Source organism: Antechinus flavipes, chromosome 5, assembly GCF_016432865.1.
Source record: "Antechinus flavipes isolate AdamAnt ecotype Samford, QLD, Australia chromosome 5, AdamAnt_v2, whole genome shotgun sequence".
Classification (NCBI taxonomy): Eukaryota; Metazoa; Chordata; class Mammalia; order Dasyuromorphia; family Dasyuridae; genus Antechinus; species Antechinus flavipes.
Genome location: NC_067402.1, coordinates 218,461,897 through 218,478,511, shown reverse-complemented (window position 1 = coordinate 218,478,511; position 16,615 = coordinate 218,461,897). Strand labels below are relative to the sequence as shown.

Below are 16,615 nucleotides of genomic sequence, written 5' to 3'. Positions count from 1 at the left end.
CCCCTCTTCCCATTGTGACAGTTGCAGAACAATCTCTTCCCTTTACCTATATAGAGATGGATAATGGAGGCATTTTTGAACTCTTGGGGTATAAACTCCTCTTGCCATAATATAATCTGGAAAATTTCTCAGTTTTTCAATAGCATTTTATTTTTCCAAATACATGTAAAGATTGTTTTCAGCATCCATTGTTGTTATACTTTGTATTCCAAATGTTTCTCTGTCTATTCCTTACCTTCCTCTACCTCAAGCAGCAAGCAACCTGTCTTATTAAACATGTTAAACATGTGCAATTCTTTTGAACATATTTCCACATTTGTCATATTGTACAAGAAAAATCAAACCAAAAGTGGAAAAAACCATGTGAAAGAAAAAAACAAACAAACAAAAAGGTGAAAATACTATGCTTCAATCCACATTCAGTCTTCATAGTGCTCTCTCTGTGCCAGAGACCATGTCCTTGAAAACTGCCAGAGACCATGTCCTTGGAAACAGAAGACAAAGAGCTAAGAAGAACATGACTATGAGTAGCAAACACCCTAAAATTCCTGAGATTAGATAATGTGTGTCCCAAGAAATCGGTCATCTCCGCCCAGGATCTAGATAACAGTATACCCCAGGATGTCTGCCACACCTGTGGTCTGACATTTTTTACATTGCAACCCCCCACTCAGAAATCATATTTAACTAGACTCTCTTCACTCATTAAACTGAGACCTTACTCCATCTCAACTTGTCTCCCTCCTCATTTCTAACCCCATTCCTTTTCAGGCAATAGCCTCACAGACAAATATCCAGCCTCAGGACCCACATTTTGATGACCTGGTGGACGGGTCATCTCTGGATGCAGATAGCACTTTCCATCTTAAGTCTGCTGGAATTGCCTTGAGTCACCACATTGTTGAGAAGAGTCCACTCCCTTTGGGACAGCTCTTATTGTTAGAAAGATTTCCCTGGCAAGAAGTCTACATGTCATTTTCTGCAACTTCCAATAAATTAATAAACATTTATTAGGTACCTATTATGTGCCAGCACTGAGTGTGTCCTCAGACATGTTATGTCATGAGATAGTGTGGAGCAGTGGAAAGAACTTTGAGGTTTTGTTTTGTTTTGTTTGAGTTGAAAGAACATTGAGTTTGGATGCAGAGAGGATAAGATAGAGATAGGGTACCCAGAATAGTAATTTGAAACCAGTTCAGTGGAGATCAACTGAAGGATTTAGGGGTGTTTACTCAGGGTGGGGCCATGAGAGTTGTCTTTCAATATTTGAAGGGCTCTTACTTGGAAGACTAAATTATTCTGCTTGTTCTTTCCATTGCTCCATACTATCTCATGACAATTTAAAAATTCAGTTCTAAAAGATGCCTAAGATACAATTTAGTCATAAGATTATAGATTTGGAGGAGAAAGGTTACTCAGGTTATAAGGTCATACAAGGTAGTGAGAATTCCATCCAGGTCCTCTAATTCCAAGTACAGTCCTATTTCTACCAAGCAATATCATTATTTTTACTCGTTAACTTGAAGATAGTTCTTACCTCTTTCAGCCTCAATTTCCTCATCTTTAAAATAAGAACAAGATGATAGGAATATAAATGTAGGGCCCAAAGTGACTTCAGAATCCATCAAGTTACTCCTTCCTTTCATTTGATATATAAGGAAACTGAGTCTCAAAGACATGAAATCTCCAAGATCTCATAGATAAACCACAGAAGAAGTTTTTGAACCCAGGCTCTTTGACTCTAGAGTTATGATGTCTGAGGTCCTTTTCATGATATCCTATGATTATCATGTGAAGCATAGTGCTCATTCAACAAAAGTGGCAGCCCCCAAGCAAAAAGATTATCAGATGAGTAGATGCAACATTGTATACCAAAAGGCTGTCCTCTTCTGCTACACTTTCACTTACTGTGTGTTGGCTCAACTTTCACTCCAAATTAGTAACAAACTCTCAGAGAAGGCCTCTTAAGCTGTTGACATTCATTCTTCTAGTAGTCTTTTTGTCTTGGGGCTGCCACTTTTGTTGAATATAAATATTCAGCTTGGGAGGATAAATCTGTGATCAGTCCAGCATTCTGCACCACACATTGCCTTTGTAACTCTCAGATCCTATCTATCTTTTCTCCTTACAATCATATAGTCTATTAAATGCCAAAAGTTTGCTATAAGGGTGCATCCATGACATTTTAATTGTGTTTAGGTAAATGGAATATAGTTTTGGTGATAAAGTCATGAGATGCACAAATCTTTTATAATAAATGACCATTATTGTTACTATTTTCATCTCCATTCATCCCAAGGATTGCCTGCCATATCTGGTAATCTGAGCCTATTCTACCATTAAAACTTGTCCTCTTAGAGTCCTTTGGGTCTTCCTCCATCTGAGGCCATATAGTCTTAGAAATGGATCTCAATGCTGAGTGAAATGAGCAAGACCAGGAGATCATTATATACTTCAAAAAAAAAATACCTTATGATGATCAATTCTGATGAACATGGCTCTCTTCATCAATGAGATGAACCAAATCAGTTCTATTCATTCAATAATGAATAGAACCAGCTACACCCAGGGAAAGAACTCTGGGAAATGAGTGTGAACCACTACATAGCATTTCTAATTCCTCTGTTTTTATCCACTTGCAGTTTTGATTTCCTTCTCAGGTTAATTTTACCTTATTTCAAAGTCAGATTTTTCTTGTGCATCAAAATAACTGTATGGATATATATATATATATATATATATATATATATATACATATACATATTGTATTTAACATATACTTTAACATATTTAACATGTATTGTTCTACCTGCTATCTGGGGGAGGGGGTGGAGGGAAGGAGGGGAAAAGTTACAACAGAAGGTTTTGCAGGGGTCAATGCTGAAAAATTATCTATGCATATATCTTGTAAATAAAAAGCTATACTTAAAAAAAAAAAGAAATGGATCTCAAAAAAAAAAAAAACAAACTTGTCCTCTTTTGATATATTTATGATAAGGATCTCTAAGTCTTCATAAAATTTTTCTTTGACCTCATTAGGGTTGTCATGGTAGGAGCATGGGCATTGATGATGGTGCCATGGCATTTTCCTGCAAGTGACAATTGCATTGTCATGGGCCTCCTTTTGGTGGTCATACAAGCTTATTTACTAGATTAGTTTTGATTGCAAAACCTACATCAATTTAATGGTTCTCCCCTTCACTGTGGCCACTTTAAAGAAATGCATATCCAGTTCTGACTTCAGTAAGCTGCCCTTAATTTGCCAGCCTTGTTTTACTCAGAGCTGCTATTTAGAGGTGGTATCTGTTGATTTCTCTCACAAAAAGAGCTGTTCATTTAAGTACTCCTCAGGAACTGCTTTAGTTGCCTGCCTTCATGACTATTGAAACAAATTGTTTTCATCCACTCATTCTACCAGGGGAAGTCTTCACATGTTTAACCCCAAGTCACCATAGACTTTGAGACCCTTTGGTAATCTGTTAATCCTGTCTGCCAAAATGGTTTGCTGGTGTATGGCTGCTGTACATGCTTTGTATACTCTGTATACTTCTTTGAGCCACCAATGAGAGTTGGGTGGATCAGGTGGACTTGAAGATTGTAAAACAGCCCTGAAGGGAGTCAGCTATTCTCACATTGAACTAGTTTTCTCTGAACACACCCTATACCCTACTCTGCCTCACTTAAATCCAATTCATGAATAAGTCAAGATATCACCTTCATGATGTCATTGGTCCTCTTTACAAAAGAATAATAATAATAACTTGTGGACTTAGTTGACTAGAGCATAAAGATTTTAACTTTCTTGCTGTGGGTCAGACAGTCAGTATATGTATATCACATATAAGCTCTGGATTCTCTTTCTCAAAAGATAGTCATATTGGTGAGTCAGATCCTCAGAACCCAATGGTTGTAGATTTTCTCAGAATTATGGTGAAAACTGAGGAGTTGCAAAGTTCTCATCAAGTTACCCTCTCAAATATTATTATCATTTAACATTAATTCTGCTCCATAACTTGTCCTGATATTATTTAACCTCCCCCCAGCTATGAATCCCTCTCTTACCTTCTTCCCTCACCCTTTGTTATCCCTCCCCTCTTATTTCTTTATATATGTAGTGTTGCTTATTTAATCCATTCCCAATATGAATAGGTTTTCAAAATTGTGAGTCCTCCTCCCCATTCTAATGCCTCTCTATTTTTCCTCTGAACCTCGTTTGTATAGCATAATTACTATTTTTAGCTTTTCTTAGATGGTTTTGCATTTTAAAGTCAGATCATACTCAATTCTGTCCTAATCTTTCTTTTGAGCTACTGAATTAATAGCTGATGTTAATCTTAAACATATGATATCTATTTCCATGTTTAAAAAACAAACAATTGTAAGTGATCTTTGATATTGGCTCTTACATGTTAAATTTTCTATTGAGTTTGGGTTTGGTTGAAAGAAAATCCTGAAAATCTTCAAGTTTGTTGAATATACATTTTTTTCACTTAATATTAGGAATAATTTTGCTAGATGTGATATTTTTGGCCTCAGGCCTAGTTATTTTGATTGCCAGTATATGATATGATTCCTGGACCTGTGGTCTTTTATTATGGCTGTTGATAAGTCCTAACAATTCTAATTGTAGCCTTAATGTATTTGAATTGTTTTTCCTTGTTTCTTGCAATATTTTCTTTTTGATCTGGGAGTTTAGAAATTTGTCAATAATATTCCTTTGTGTTTTCCACAAAATATCTCTTTGAAATAGTGATTTGTGGATTTTTCTATTATTATTTTTCTTTCATGTTCTATCACTTGCGTATACTTAGATTATTTCTTGCATTATTATGTCAAGGTTCTTTTTTGGTCACAGCTTTCAGGTAGTCATATTATTTTTATATTTTCTCTTCTTGATACTATTTTCTATTTCTTTTATTTTTTTAAATAAGATGTTTTATATTCTGTCCAATTTTTTTTTTTCATTTTTTAAATTCTGTTTTGTTATTTCTTGGTCTCTTCCATTTGTCAAATTCTAATTTTCAAAAAGTTTTTCATCTTTAAGACTATGTATCTCCTTTCCTAGTTGGTTAACTTAAAAAAAATTATCTTGTTTTTCTTGGATGGTTTTTAATTTTTTTTAATTTTTCATGTATCTCATTTGATTCTTAAATTCTTTTTATGAGTTCTATAAATTCTCTCTGGGAAGGAACCATTTATCATTATTCTTTGGGGCAGAAGAAGCTTTTTTTTTTTTTTACTTCAGTGTCCTCCTCTGAAGATGAACTATGAATTTCCATAGTAAATTTCTATGGTTGGGTATTTGCACTTTACAATGAATAATACTCAGCCTGAGAATCTTTCAGTTGGTCTTCTTGGGCTGTCCCAGAAGGACCCCTGCTCTGTCCCAAGTCTTCTTTGTTTTCAACCAGACTGTGTTCACTCTGAGACACAAATTTTGTTTGTGGAGGAAATCTGAAGACCTTGAAATTTACTGACCTACTTTGCCATGTTCCCCAGATCTTTCCCCTATACTGGTCTAGTCTGTTTCTGATTCTTAATCATCTAAGAGCAGGAAAGAATAAATATAGCAGAAACAGGGTAGAGATATCATGTGTTTATAGCCATATGACAGCCTGGCTGGGGGAGATAGGCAAATATCTCTGCCTGAAAAATGACATTTCTTTTTTCTCATTTTAATGCTATCAAAGGAGAGCTCCCTCTTATTGTATCAACAACCAGTTTTGGCTCAACAAACAATAGGCTTTTCATTACCATTCAGTAAAATGAAAAGAAACAACTATCAAATACTTGTGTATTTTCTGGATAGTGGGCAGGGTCCTTAAATTATGGAACATTATATATTTATAGAAGTTGGCTTACTGAAACTGTACTTGGATTGCCAGCAAACAAAACATATGACACATATTTCAAGGGTTGATTCCCTATTTGCTAGCTTCCTCATTATGTGTGAGATGAAGGGATTAGACCTTTGTTTTCTCATCTTCAAAGTAAGCTCTTTATTTAGTGGGCCATACTACTTCTGAACAGATAGATAAATAACAAAATATTAAGGGAACCTATATAAAAATTTTTTTTTATCAATAGGGATATACAATCAAAAAATTTTAGAGATCTATTGGACCCTGAAACTGGATGCAGCACAGATATCTTAAACTCAGCATGATCTTCTCACCTTAGGTCTCTCCCTACTACAATAAATCCTTCACTTACCTGTCAAAATGATCTCCCTAAAGCTGACCAAGTCAAGCTCCAAGTCAATAAACTCCAGTGGCTTCCTATTATTTCTAGGACCAACTATAAAAGCCTTTGCTTGGTGTTTAAAGCCTTTCATAAACTGACCTCCTTTTACCTTTCCAGTCCTGACTTTTCCTCCTTCCCCTACCCCTATCCTGTGATGACATTTTCATTAGCTATTTATTAAGAATGAAATTCTCTTCTTTCTCATCATGTTATTTTCTCTATTAGATCATGAATGCTTGAGGGCTGGAACTGAAAAAAAAATTTAACCTTTTTTTCTATATTTCCAGCACTTAGAACAGAACCTAATAAATGTTTATTGACTAACTGAGACAACAGCTCCTGGGCTTTAACATTCTAGGAATGAATATCAGCATTCAGGTTTTACATGTGTTATACCTTTACCTAGATACATGAACAAGTACATTCCTAATTCAGATAATACATTTCTTGGATGGTGTTTTTTTCTCTAGTCTTTCTAAACATATCATCACTGACGACATATGGCAGCTTTCTGATGCCCACCATTATTACCTTTTGCATTGCTTGAAATTTTGATTTTTTTGGAAATTAAAATCTTATATGAATCAAAATTATATAGCAGCACTAGAAGAAGATTGATGTTAAACAGATTTTTTTTATTTTTTTAAATCAGGGAAAAATCTGAGATTGTTAAATGGAAGGTGCAATTTTTAAAAAATACAAATCAACTTGTTTACTTCTTACTATTCAGTTCTGAACCCAGCTCACTGTTTTTCCATAACAGCTAACTAACTAGCCAAAAATGACTAATTCAAAGGACTGCCTTTCCAAAGGCATGATCTCGCCTAGGTAATAAGAATTCTTAATAAGAACAAGCGTAAAAGGGTTGATCAGGAGATCTGCTGATCAATTTAATGTCTCCTTCAAATTTGGTGAGATTCCAGATCAGAGTCCACTGTTTGAAAGCATTCGAGGGGGAAAAGTCTCAGGTATGAATACTTTACTGAGAAAACATAATGTACTCTGATTGGTTCTCTGATATCCTTAAGATGATTGTTGGTGTTGAGTTAAGAGGAATAGACTCTTATTGGAAGAATTGCCCTTCTCTTTATAGTTTTAAAATATTCTTTTATGGGCAGCTGGATGGCACAGTGGATAGAGCACCAGCCCTGAAGTCAGGAGGACCTGAGTCCAAATCTGATCTCAGATACTTAACAATTCCTAGTTGTGTGACCCTGGATGAGTCATTTAACCCCGATCATCTCAGCCAAAAAAAAAAGTTTCTTTTAAAGTTACTAATATGGAAGCATCCAGGTTTTTCCCCTTTATATTTCCTTATTTATTTATTAGAGCCTCTGAAGGATGGAGCTGATGATGAGATTGGATTCAATCTTGTGTGAGACCCTGTCTGATTAGGAAAGTTTAGTTCTGATTAAAGGGTAAAGGCCCTCTTATCTAGGTGGAATTTTTACTGTAGCCACACCACTATCCTACTCTGGCTAGAGGGGGTATAGAATAGATCCTTTTGTTTAAATTGCCTGAAGTGGGGATGTTTTGGGTAGAGAGGACTCATTTTGTCCAAGACTGATATAATCAAAATCACATTCCTCACGTTCTTATTAGAATAAACCTACCTCTCATTAAAATATTCATTCTCATATTAATTGTTAACCAATTGGAGTTAATTTTTACCTGAAAGGAACACCCATTCTTTCAAAGGTATTTAAATATCCAGTGGCTCCCAAGGTTGGTCTTTGGCTTTTAGGAGGGTCACTGACCTCATTTGATTAATTATTTGATAGTCATAGTTAACAATGTGGTTATCAGTTACCCAGAAATTATGTCTCTTGGCTTCTCATTCATCACAAGGGGGAATGGGTTACAAGGGGATGATGTTACTTAATCATTATATGTCACGTCAGCTTTTTGTCTTGGTGTTTATATTTGCTGAGTTTTCTTGGTTACCTTGGTGATCTATAAATCTCCCATTTCAAATTAGTCTGTAATGAGTGTCTGATTTAGTTTACTTGTTTTTGTTGTTGTTCATTCCTTTCAAGTGTGTTCAACCCTTCCTGAGCCCATTTTGGGGTTTTCTTGGCAAAAATACTAGAGTACTTTACCATTCCCTTCTCCAGTTCATTTGACAAATGAGGAAACTGAAGCAAATAGGTTAAGTGACTTTCTCAATGCCACACAATTAGTAAGTGCCTGAGATCAGATTTGAATTTAGGAGTAGAGACTTCCTAACTCCAGGCTATTTTACTAAATACTCCATACTATTTTACTAAACGATAAGAGACAATAAATGTATTTCAATTTTATATATATACACATATACATAATTATAGCATAGCTTATAAATAACATAAAGGAAGACCTAAATTAATTTCAAGGAGAAATAGAAATATAATATATATATAAATATAATAACGAAGCATCTCAATTTACCCTATCAGCACTAAGTAAATCTGACTAATAAATAAGACAAAAAAGGAATTAATAACATGAAAAGAATTTCAGAAAACTTAGATATGAAAGACTGTTGGCAATTAGTGAATAGAAATAGAAACAGCATGTGTTTCTTAGCTATGTATAGCACCTTTACAAAAAGTGATCATCTTAGAAAATAAAAATCTGAAAAACAAATGTAGAAAAGCAGAAATGTTACATACTAGCCTACTGGGAAAAGCCTATTACATATTAACTGAAAACTAACTTAATATTTAACTGAAGATCTAATTATTGGGTCAGAGAAAAATCCACAGAAATTATAAAAAATGGCATTAAAGATAATGATAAAAATGAGACAATATTCCAAAATTTTGAGAATGCAGCCAAAGCAGTTCTTAGGGGGAAATTTATACTTTTATAAACATTTTTATTTAGGAAAAAAAAGAAAGAACAGTGAATTTCAGTGAACAAAAAAACGGAAAAAACAACAAAGAGATAATGCAACTAAAAATATTAGAAAACCAACACATAAATTCTCAACTAGATGATAATAAACCTCCCAAAAGAACAAAGTACTAAGTGATATTAAAAACAAAATCATTAAATTTATAAATGAAAATTTAAAAATGATTTTTTTAAAAGAAAAAATAGATAAACTTTTAGGTAACTTGATTGACAAGACAGAGGAAAACCAAATTAACTGTATAAAAATGAAACAGGGAATTCACAGAAAATGAAGAAGTAAAAGATAGTAATAGAAACTATTTTCTCCAACTAAGTGCAAAAATTTAAATGAAATAAATGAATATTTATGAAGAATATTACATTCAAATTAATAGAAGAAGAGATATAGAATTTAAACAATCCGATTTCAGAGGAAAGAAATTAAGAACCCAAAAATGAACTTCCATCATGGAAGAAAAAAATGGATAATTTTGAAAGTTTTTGCACAAATAAATCTAATAAAGCTAAGATTAAAAGAGAAACAATTAACTGGGGTGGGTGGGGGGAATCTTTGCTGCATGTTTTTCTGAAAAATATCTTATTTCTAAGATATATAAGAAATAAATTCAAATGTATAAAACAAGAGTCATTCTCTAATTGATAACTAATATACATGTACAACCAGAAAAAAGAAAATAAAAAACAAATTAAAAAAGAAATGGTATAAGGACACTCTCAAGGTCTCTCTGAAGTATGTTAGTATAGATTGTGAGATATAGGAGGCACTGTGTTCTGTGAGTAAAATAGATTTTCAGTAGCACCAAGGAAATGTATGCTGAGCAAATCTAGAGACATCTCAAATATTCAAAAGATTATTTGTGCCTGACCTGTAGTTGAATCTTTTGAACTCATATTGGATTAATCAGCCACAGTTGTACATGGTAAATTTTGATCCCAACATTATATTGGGATTGCTTCTCATTGAGTATGAAGGACAAACCTCAACCCTAAAGTTATGACTGATTCTACAAGAGACAGCTATGGTTACCCTTGAAGTTTATCAATCCATGGCTATGAATACTTTCCCTGTTGATAATATTGCACTTGGGCCAAAAAAGAGCTCAATGTATTTTACATTAGTAAACTAGTATTTATATAACATCTTCTATGTTGCAGGTCTGTGTCTAAACACTTTGTAAATACTATCTCATTGATTCCTCACAACAACCTTGAGAGGTAGATGTTAATATCCTTGAAGAATTGAATTGAAGAAATGAAGGGAGAGATTAAGTGATTTTTCCAAGGTCACATAGCTAGGAAATGTCTGAAGTTGGATTTGAATTCATATTCCTAACTGTACCAGTCAGCTATATCTGTTTATGGGTTCCTGTAAATCCTTTGCTTCACCTGCATTTTCTATGAGGTAAAATAAAGGCTGTCCTGTGCCTTTGTTGTAGAGGAACTCCAGGGGAGAGTATGATGCCAAGAGGAGAAACTGGGAATACGTTCTAAATGAATAAACTGAGAAGGAAAAAAAAAGCGAGAAAGAATTAAATGATTAGATAAAAGAAAGAAAGAAGGCAAGTTAGGCAAAACTCCAAAACTTGGGAAAGGAGTGACAAATATAAGATGGGGGATGAAGGATGAAGGGAAGAGAATCAGTAGGAACAGAATTATCTTAAAGTAATTTGAATTAAAATAGTTAAGAAAACAAAGCACTGTACTAACCAGGAAGAGAAAAAATATTAGAGATGAATGCAGAAAAAAATGTAACCTAATTCTCATTATTTTGAATGAATTAAACAATCTAATGTAAATGAGCTGTTCCTACTTATGTGACAGGATAATGTAGAATATCTTTTCACAGAAGCTGATCTCTGGCCTCCATTGCATAGTTGTTTCCCTTTTAGATGACCTGGGTATACATAAAATATGATTACACTAATATGTTGAAAAAGATTGATGGATTGGATAAGAAAACAAAACCCTACAACCTGTTGCTTACAAGAAACTCTCTTAAAAACAGGCAGACAGAATAAAAATGAGGTATTGAAAAAAAATTTACCTTGCATCTGGTGAATTAAAAAAACAAAAAACCAGAAGTTGAAATTTTGCTTTTAGGTAAAATAAAACCAAAAACTTACAATATAAAAAGGGATAAAAGAGGAAAAAAAACATGGACCCATAGACAACAAACCAATATCAATATTAAATATATACTTCCAATGCCTTAGCATCTAAATTTATAAAGGAAAAATTATAAAGAAAAAAAGAAGATAGAGACAGTAATATAATAAAATCAAAAGACTTCATTTTCTCTACCTCAGTTTTAGATAAATCAAACAGAATGACTAACAAAATGGAAAATATAGAATTAAACTGATTCCTGGAGAAACTGTAGCTAGAAGGTTCACATGGTGTTCTAAAAAGGCTGTCAAAGAATATATTTATTTCTCAGTACAACTCCCAACCCCCAATAAAAAGCATTATGAGACACTGTATTGTATACATTTTCTTGTACAAAATGGTAACAGTGGAATCCATCATTGAATATCATTTACTTGTTGTCTATTAATATCCTCATTGAGGATATTCTCAATTTCTGCACAGATGACTTTTGAAAAGATTTTGTATAGTTATATTTCTTTTTTGGGTATGCTTTTTTTCAGTAGGCATAAAGGTCATTTATTATTGATATTCTCTCAGTCATTTTAAAATTAATTATATTAATTAATTAATGCTAATTTTTTCCTTATGTCTTTGTTATTTTCTTTTCTATCAGATTTTCTGAGTATTGATTCAATATCCTCACAGTTGTTCTGCCACCAATAGGACTTTTTGCTTCATGCATTTTGTCCAGATTAGGGTGCTTGCCTTATCTTGGTTCTTTTTATATTTTATCCCTACCTTCCCTATAGACACATTTGAGCTTATGATTGCCAGAAATCTCAAGATTCTTCCCTTTCCAGATTTATTTATTTATGGATTTAGGATTTTTTTTTTTTTTGCTGAGGCAATTGGGGTTAAGTGACTTGCCCAAGGTCACACAGCTAGTCTGAGGTCACATTTGAACTCAGGTCCTCCTGACTTCAGGGCTGGTGCTTAGATTTTTTTTTTTTTTTTTTACCAGAAGAAAAAGGCCATTCTTTGCCTCAGTTGCTATCTAGCCTTAATCACTGAATGGGTGTGGCCTCAGTCAAACTGAGATCTGTTGAAGACCTTTACTTAAAAAGGCCAAGATCTGCTCCATCCAGGGCTATTTCCAGTCATCCTGATCTATATCTGGCTATTGAACCCAGATAGCTCTGAAAGGGAAAGTGGGGCAGGTGACCTTGCACGGCCCTTCTTCACTTAAATCCAGTTTATTGGTATATCATGGTATTACCTCCCTGATGTCATGGTCCATTTTGAGACAAGAGACAAACAAAAACAGAGTCCACTGCATTGTTCTTGATGTTGGAAAGAGTTTGTCATAAGAATCTTTGAAAATCTTGTCCATTTTTTTTTCAATTTTCTGTTCCCCTTCTATTTTCTCCCATAAATATCCCTAACTGGATCTGTTGCCAAGTTTTCTTTAAACTAATGTTACCCCTTCACTGTTTCTCTCTGCTTTATACGATAATTCTGTACATGATCATCCATCATCCTGCTTTATAAAACTTTGTAAATGACATTGTGTTCTAAACCAACATTGTCTTTGGCTGACCCCCTCCCCCCCTCTATTTAACAAGTCAAGTTTTTGCAGACTAAGGTTTTCTCTGGGCTCTTTTGGTCTTCTTATTGTAGCAATTTAGATAAGGTAAACTTAAAAATTTTACTTTGAACTAAGTTTAGCCTTTACTCTGGCAATTTGATGATGATGAGATAGAATAGACATCAGGAGTGATATATATGAAATACATTCAATTAATTGTAAAAAGAATATTATTATTTATTATTAATAATAATTATTGTTATATTATAAACATATATAAATATATTATTATATATTATAAAAATAGCATACTAGAGATTCAATTCACAATATGGAACAACCATGACAATAAATCTATCACAGGTTAAAAGAAGTGCTCCTTATTATGTGAATTAACATATAGGAGTTAGCAAGATAAGGGATTTTTAAAAAACAATTAACAATTAACAAGGGGAAAGACAAGTTCCCTGGTAGAAATCACAGATAACCAGAGAGAAGATATCAGAATATATATATTCCCATATAAAGGAAATATGCCATGAGGTGGAAGTACAATATTAATTAGCAGGCTAAATCCATAGTAGATTTTAGCAGATTAACACCAAAAGGGAGTTGGATAGAATTGATAGAATACTAAAGAATTATGGATACAAGGAGAAAGATGCCATGAGACTATGGGGAGAAGAGATGAGAAGAAAGACACCATGAGGCAGGACACCATGGTGGGCTAACCCTAACAGGGATTTAGTGGAGATCTACACCATCGGTGTAGGGGAAATATAACTTGGGAGTTTGACATAATACTTTGGCTTTCTGACTGGATAAGTAAAGCCCGCTTCTAAAGACCTCCATTTGGGATGGGTTTGTAATTAAAAGCCCACTTGAACAAAAGGTTTAAGAGCAAAAGGCTCACTGAAGTCTTAGATGATCCCTTCCTGCTTCCTCAGGGAGATATAATCCTATCAGTGCTTCAGGCTGTCTCTGCCAATGCCTGCCTAGCTGCCCAAGACCTCATCTATGGTCTGACTATAATAGACTGCTTATTCAGGGATATTTGTTGTTGTTGTTGTTGTATTCTTTTAAGTTATGTCTGACTCTTCATAACCCCATTTGGGGATTTCTTGGCAAAGATATTGGAATGATTTTCCTTTTCCTTCTCCAAACTATTTTACAGATGAGGAACTGAGGCAAACAGGGTTAAGTGACTACCCAGCCTCACACAGATAGTAAGTGTCTGAGGCCGGATTTAAGCTCAAGGAAATGAATGTTTGGCACTCTGTCTACCCCATTCAGGGTTAACATCAATAACTTTATCTGATATGGTATAGCTTCTAGGGAAATATAATGGTGGTTTTGGGGTCCCTGATCTTGGGGCAGGGGACTTCTGTTCTAACAGTAAGTCAGTAGTCCTAAATCTTCTGGTTTTGGGAATCTGCCTCAGGAACCTCCCATACTCAATCTGTCTGATTCTTTCCACTCCCTTAATCAGATAACTTCTGGTCTCAGGAAACTCCCACAGATCAAACTCCTGAAACAAAAGTATAGACCACTCCTCAATTCATTGCTGACCGGTAATCTCTTTCCTATCTATGGAATTAGAATCTATGATTGAAAGATGTACAAATAGATCTCCTTGCTTCTGTTTTTCTGCTAGAATTCCCTTAGAATTCCAGCCCACTTTGCAATGGCATTACTATTGCAATAAAGCTTAGCCTCTTGACTAGGAGATGGGTTTAAGCCTTTGAGAAACCTCGTGACACTGATCTGGGATTGTAAAGGGTGAAACTCTTGAGTTGATGCACTGAGGTCGGATCCACAAATACTTAATGCTAATTACTGATTGGACAATACTCCATAAACATATGCTTGGAAAATGGCCCTTCCCACTATCCTGTGCTGGCTTGATAATTGGTGTATATAGAGAATTGTAGGAGGGACTAAAGGGTAGAGTAAGACTACCCAGGGTCACTTTGGAGGTAGATGAGGAAGAAGGAGGTTGTGGAGACTCTGCGTCCATCCAATTCACTTCTACCTTTAAAGACCAAGAATAAAGACTAAGGACTTTTGCTTATCTGACTCCGGCTGATTCTAAGGTATCCAAGGTGCTAATGCGGTAGTCACATGGGATCCCAAACTTTTGGGGTTCCCCTTTCCCAACTTCAACATATCTGCTAAAATATAATCACTTTTATTTTTTGTCAATGTTATTTGCTACTGACCATGCCAATTCCTACAAAGTCTTATGTTGAAGAAAATGTTCATAATGTAAAGGCATAACACTTTTATATAGCTTATAAATCTTTGACATTAGTCATTTCTTCTTTATTAATAATGTTTTCTCATGTTTTTCAGCACCTTCCCTCTTACCCACATTTGCATCGAAGTTATCAGAGTACATATTAATTTAATTTGAAGTGTCTTAACAGATTTTTCATAGAATTTTGCTATGCTTAATCCTTTGCAACTGATTTGGTGCATTAGTAGTTATGAGAATGGTTGTATTTTTATAAATACTTATCATGAGGACTACAAATTAAAGTGACCAAATAGCCCATGAAATTATATTTTTTCATTTTGGATGTGTGATAAAACCAACTCTTCCAAGTCCTTTTTTTTCTCTCTCCAAGAAGAGGAGTCTGTGAATTATCCTTTCATTGGATTACATCCCCTTTTTTTTTTTTTTTTTTTTTTTTTACTATCTAGGTCAGCCAACTAGTGATGAGCCTCTCAGTTTTGACTAGGTTGGCTCATAGAAACCTCTATTGCCAGGGTCATATTAACAGCTTTTAGAACTATCTGGTGCTTATACTCTATCAACATAGCCTTCAAAGAACCCAAGATCACTTCCATGACATCATGAAGAATTAGAGTAGAATGTTATGGAGGTTCTTGAACACAGTAGGCACTTAAATACTTGTGGATTTGACTTGTAGTGAGTTCACAAGATCATAAACTTAAAAGTAAAAGATACCTTTAGAGGTCAACTAGTTTATAGGTTCAACATTTATTTTGATTTTTATGTACTAGGCACTATGCTAAGCATTTAGGACACAAAGAAGGGCAAAAACATGATCCCTATTCTCAAGGAGTTCACAGTCTATGGGGAAGACAACATGTAAACAACTATTTACATGTAACTATATACATGACAAATTATAAATAATCAACAGAAAGAAAGCAGTACAATTAAGTGAGGCTTAATTAAGTGGGAAAGGCTTTCTATAGAGGATAAGATTTTAGCTGGGACTTCAAGAAATCTAGTGCATTACAGGCAGAGACCTGTTCAGGGGCTGGTGGCTTTCGCCTTAAGGGGAAGCTAGCTTATGTTTATATAGGTAGTGAGTGGATTCCACCTCAGGTTTTCTGAATCCAAATCAGGTTATCCTTCTTCCTTCTAGTTTCCTTGTAATGCCAGAGAAACTGAGGCAAGACAGAGTGTAGGGTTTTTAATATTTTGATAGTGGAGTGTTTTGACTAGTCGGCTGGATGGGACTCTTGTCTCAAAGCACCCAGCATTCAGCAATTAACTACAGAGACTTTCATAGGGCTCCAACTATCAGGGAAAAGAGGCAAGGGAGAAGAAACATTTAGTAAGTCATAATTTCAGGAAGGACCATAAATCTGAAAAATTGAGAGTGAAGAAGGTGGTCAAGCAGGAGACAGGAAGTCTGGGCCAGAAAGACAGAGAGTGCCATTTAGGTATTTGAGATAAAACATGAGTCCTTTTTTTTTTTGAAAAAATTTTTTTTGAAAATAGTAATAAGTTAGGTAGCTAGATGGATAGCTTATAGACTCTTGTCCACA

At 34.5% G+C, this 16,615-nt stretch overlaps 1 pseudogene; it reads right to left on the bottom strand.

The window, feature by feature from the left end:
• LOC127539059 (retinol dehydrogenase 16-like) overlaps positions 1-16,615 on the bottom strand; it is a 50,521-nt pseudogene that overhangs the window by 31,806 nt on the left and 2,100 nt on the right.